Source organism: Vicia villosa, linkage group LG2, assembly GCF_029867415.1.
Source record: "Vicia villosa cultivar HV-30 ecotype Madison, WI linkage group LG2, Vvil1.0, whole genome shotgun sequence".
NCBI classification, from domain to species: domain Eukaryota; kingdom Viridiplantae; phylum Streptophyta; class Magnoliopsida; order Fabales; family Fabaceae; genus Vicia; species Vicia villosa.
The window spans coordinates 1987751-1993235 of record NC_081181.1 but is presented as its reverse complement, the minus strand read 5'-3'; the positions used below and the strand labels follow the sequence as shown (position 1 = coordinate 1993235).

General features: G+C 42.5%; 1 long non-coding RNA gene across 1 annotated transcript; it reads right to left on the bottom strand.

Moving 5' to 3' along the window:
• Nucleotides 1–569: 569 nt before the first annotated feature.
• On the bottom strand, nt 570–2588 carry LOC131645750 (uncharacterized). The gene is made up of 3 exons (XR_009297182.1): nt 2490–2588; nt 2231–2390; nt 570–675 (listed from the first exon to the last, which is right to left on the bottom strand). It is a non-coding gene; the product is annotated as an uncharacterized LOC131645750 (long non-coding RNA).
• Nucleotides 2589–5485: the final 2897 nt, after the last annotated feature.

The following is a 5485-nucleotide window of genomic DNA, read 5'->3' as shown; positions in this document are numbered from 1 at the left end:
GGTGTTTGAATACTTAATTCCAAAGGAAGAGCTCTGGTTTGAAGAATCCGAGTCTTCTTGCCAAAGAACCTTTGAAAACCTTAAGTATGAAGAAAGAAGAGAGAAAGCAAGAATTATGTTGCTTTGGTGTGATTTTCTACTGAGGTATGCCCTCCTATTTATAGGCAAATGGTTCAACGTAATTGTGCATAGTGAGCTTGCTTAGTGAAGTGACTTTGGTTTCTTAGCCAAGAAGAAAATTTGAAAAGATCCCAAATGCAATGATGCATTTTCGGGCTAGCTTCCCCAACCATTGATCTTGTATGATCTAAGGGAACATTTCTGATTCAGAGGAGAGTTCTAATTGGCTTAGAGCAAGATTCCTTGATGATTCATCATTTGCCATAAATTCAAAAATGCAATCATTACATAATCACACGCCTTTTGTAACACCCCACACATAATTGACTAGTATATTATGCATGAAACGTTAAAAATCGGTATTTGAGTACATACAAAAGCTAAAGATACAAGAGGATCCATATAAACACAACATGAAATAGTAATAATAATTACAAAACATGTGTCTTCATGGATCTGCACAGCGGAAAATAAGATCTGACGAGGTCTCCGAGCCATCACCACTTTAAGTCGTCAATCCGAACCTACTATCTGTCAAACGCTACTAAACTGCACCTGAAAAAATATAAGTTGATTGGGGTGAGATTACTAAATCTCAGTGAGTCCTCCTATCCTATGGGTCCACTCGGTTCTACAGGGTACATGCATCAACAAACCGAATCCACCATTGATTCGGGGTTATCCTCACATCCGGTACAAGTACGGAGAAAACAAGGAATCGTCCACCATAGGACTCATCGTATACAAACACACAAGTATATCACAAACAAGTATGCAAAACCCGTATCCATATACGGGGAATCAAGAAGTGTAATAAACCTCGGCTAGATTATGGAACGAACGCACCCTCGATGAGTCCACCCATGCCTAGTGTCAAGGGACTTGTACAAGCTCACTGCAAGATGGTTAAACGGGTTCGCACAAGCCTAAGTGGCCGCGAGATGACATTAGCCTAAATGGCGTCATTGTCCCATTAACCTTCTTCACGCAAGTGGGTTACACCGAGTACAAACCGCCACCTTGACGCATGGTCCCACTGGGCGAAAGCCTAGTATTAGTCTACATGACTTTACTAGAGGTGAGTTACAATCATTATGTAATAGCCTACATGGCCACATAACCCCACCATACCGTGTACGCAAATGTGTCATCGTCAATGAGTATAGGCCCCTCACGGCACTCACGAGAACACTACAACGGTAGCTCAGGTGCGCGACCTCTGATCATAACATCGGACTATTCCACGGACCACATGATCCAGGATAATACCTTACATCATAGTAAGAAGTATATCCCAACCTAACCCCCGGCCACTTCGATTCAAGCATACGTACACGCATCAAGTGTAATATCATAACACAAACCAATCCGAATGTTCAACCAAAACATTGGACATCAACATGGATCCATACTTATCTCATCAAGGTAATCAAAATCAATCACAATTGAATAGACAAGGAATTGATGAAATAAACTTATCCAACATTAGGTATAATATTCCACATAAACAAAATGAATGGAATTATCGGTAATGTGTGTCATAAAACACCACTCTTCAGACATTCATATGCATATTAATAATTAAGGAGGGGTCCGATTACGATTAGAATCCGAAACTGCCCTCAGGGGAAGGAAAAATGTAATTCTGCCCAGCACTGGCCGCTTAGCGGCCTGTAAGCGGGCTTTCCAGGGGCGAACCTCAATTGTTTCCCCGCTTAGCGGCCTCACGTCCGCTTAGCGGGCTCGCGATTTCTATTTTTCTTCACAACAGCATCCTCCGCTCAGCGGGCAAACTGGGTCCGCTCAGCGGAACCGCGAATTTCTGGAAAAATGATCAGCATCCGCTTAGCGGTCTTAGCCCGCTTAGCGGTCCATAGTAGACCCAGAAAAACGCAGAACTCATCAGTTCTGTCCTGGGGTACTTTAACCCCTAGAATCCACCTGCATGTGTCAAATTACAACATAGAATAGTAATATGCATCACAAACAACCAACAATTATCACATAGCATGTTTTAGCATCATAGATTTCATGGATTTATCTCACAATCCCTAAACCCCAAACATGCAATTCCCATGCTTTTCCCCAAAGTCTCTAACTAAGGACTCACCTTGGATTAATAGAGGTTGAGATCATGTTCTTGCTGCCATTGGACTATCTTCTTGACACAAACTACACCTTCAAGTTCACCAAACCCGTAACCACTCTTGTACTCACTTTCAGCATCAATCATCAATCTTCAAATGCGTTTATCTCCACCAATAAACAAGCTATGAACGCGAACCATAGGTGCAAATCGAAGAGAAATTTGTTAGCTTTCCAATGGAACCAGAATCGTTACGATCGGAGTTACGAGTTGGGAGATATACCTGATTTAGTGGGGCTGTATCAAGGGTGCGAAAATGAAGAAGGTGGACATAAGTTCTTCTTTCTCCATTTATGCTTCTTAGCTCTCTCTCTAATTGCTTTGTATAGATTTTGATTTGAAGAGTACAAAAGCCTTACCAACTATCTTAGGCCCATGCACTTAAAGTTTATTGTCCACTTTGACCTCCAACCATAGAAGAATCACAACTTTGCCATATAGTTCATTCTTAACAATTTCATTAGTTTCCAACTAAATCCAATTACTCCTCTTAAGATTTCCAATACAATTGCGCTTAGATGATATGGACTAAGACCAAAGTGCATTTTAATTATCAACTAACCAATTTAATGATAATTACCGGTGTCGGAGAGTCGGGGTATTACATTCTCCCCCCCTTAATTTGAATTCGTCCTCGAATTCCTTCTGTTCACCATGTAAACCAACCACTCATATCTATCTAATCAAGGGAAAGAATGTTACTCACATTCCTCTCTAGATAATCTCACTACTCTGTCTGAGGGTCATTCCATACGAAGAAACACAATCTGCCAAAATACTCTGATACCAACTGTAACACCCCACACATATTTGTCTAGAATAATATGCATAAAGTACTATATATGGTTCATAAAGACAATGATTACATAATGTCGCAGCGGAAAGATAGAAATAAAAACGTCACAAGCACGAGGTACAAGAGCCGAATGTATCATGGCCAAAATGATAATACATCCAAAATAATACAACATCCAACAAGGTACTACGAAAGCATAAAATGCGAACAAAAGATAATATCTAGCAACGACGCCAAAGAACTAATCCGCCTTGCCTTTGCCACGAACTTGCCTTGAACCACCTGAAAAAGATAGAATTGGAATGGGATGAGATTATTAAATCTCAGTGAGCCCGCCTATCCTATTAGTCCTCTCGGATCTAAAGGGTACATGCAAAACAAACGAATCCGCCATGGATTCGGGTAATCCTCACATCCGGTACAAGTACGGGGCAATCACATGATTTATCCACCATCGGACTCATCACATACAAACACACAAGTATAACACAAACAAGTATGCAAAACCCGTATCCTTATACGGGGAATCAAGAAGCGCGTTAATGCCTCGACTAGGTTATAGAACACACCCTCGATGAGTTACACCCACGTCTAATGTCAAGAGACTTGTACAAGCACACTGCAAGAATGGTTGAATGGGTTCGCACAAGCCTAATTGGCCGCGAGATGACCTTAGCCGAAAGGGCATCATTGTCCCAATAGCCACCTTTACGCACGTGAGTTGACATCAAGTACAACACGCCATCTTAACACGTGAGCCCATCGGGCGAAAGCCTAGTGTGTAGTCTACTTGACCCCACTAGAGGTGAGTTACCGATTATGTGTTAACCTACGTGGTTACATAACCCCACCATACCGAGCACGCAAGTGTGTTAACACCAAGTGGGAAAGCCTCCAGACCCTCACAAGCACACTGCAACGGTAGCTCAGGTGTGAGCCCAAGATCGCACGATCGGGGCTGTCCCATTGATCACAAAGCCCGGGACGACTCATTGATCACAAAGCCCGAGTCATAAATCAACCTAGCCCCTGGCCCGCTTCGATTCATGCATACACACGCATAACAAGCGTAAAGTCACACAAAGCAATTCAATCCGAATGTTTAACCGAAACATCGGACACCACACACATTGTATCATCTTATCATCATAATATTCATATCTAATCTCAAATGAATAAACAAAATTGTTGGGTAGCATATCTACGTTACGTATAATATTCATTCATGAGTAGCCAAACGGAAACAAGGTAAAAAGGTGCTATAAAATACTACTCATCAGACGTACGTATGCGTACGAATAATTAAGGAGGGGTCCGATTACGATTAGAATCATAAACTGCCCTCAGGGGAAGGAAAAATAAAGTTCTGCCCAGCACTGGCCGCTTAGCGGCCTGTAAGCGGGCTTTCCAGTGGCGAACCACAATTGTTTTCCCGCTTAGCGGCCTCACGTCCGCTTAGCGGGCTCGCGATATTTATTTTTTTCCTCTGATACCAACTGTAACACCCCACACATAATTGACTAGTATATTATGCATGAAACGTTAAAAATCGGTATTTGAGTACATACAAAAGCTAAAGATACAAGAGGATCCATATAAACACAACATGAAATAGTAATAATAATTACAAAACATGTGTCTTCATGGATCTGCACAGCGGAAAATAAGATCTGACGAGGTCTCCGAGCCATCACCACTTTAAGTCGTCAATCCGAACCTACTATCTGTCAAACGCTACTAAACTGCACCTGAAAAAATATAAGTTGATTGGGGTGAGATTACTAAATCTCAGTGAGTCCTCCTATCCTATGGGTCCACTCGGTTCTACAGGGTACATGCATCAACAAACCGAATCCACCATTGATTCGGGGTTATCCTCACATCCGGTACAAGTACGGAGAAAACAAGGAATCGTCCACCATAGGACTCATCGTATACAAACACACAAGTATATCCCAAACAAGTATGCAAAACCCGTATCCATATACGGGGAATCAAGAAGTGTAATAAACCTCGGCTAGATTATGGAACGAACGCACCCTCGATGAGTCCACCCATGCCTAGTGTCAAGGGACTTGTACAAGCTCACTGCAAGATGGTTAAACGGGTTCGCACAAGCCTAAGTGGCCGCGAGATGACATTAGCCTAAATGGCGTCATTGTCCCATTAACCTTCTTCACGCAAGTGGGTTACACCGAGTACAAACCGCCACCTTGACGCATGGTCCCACCGGGCGAAAGCCTAGTATTAGTCTACATGACTTTACTAGAGGTGAGTTACAATCATTATGTAATAGCCTACATGGCCACATAACCCCACCATACCGTGTACGCAAATGTGTCATCGTCAATGAGTATAGGCCCCTCACGGCACTCACGAGAACACTACAACGGTAGCTCAGGTGCGCGACCTCTGATCATAAC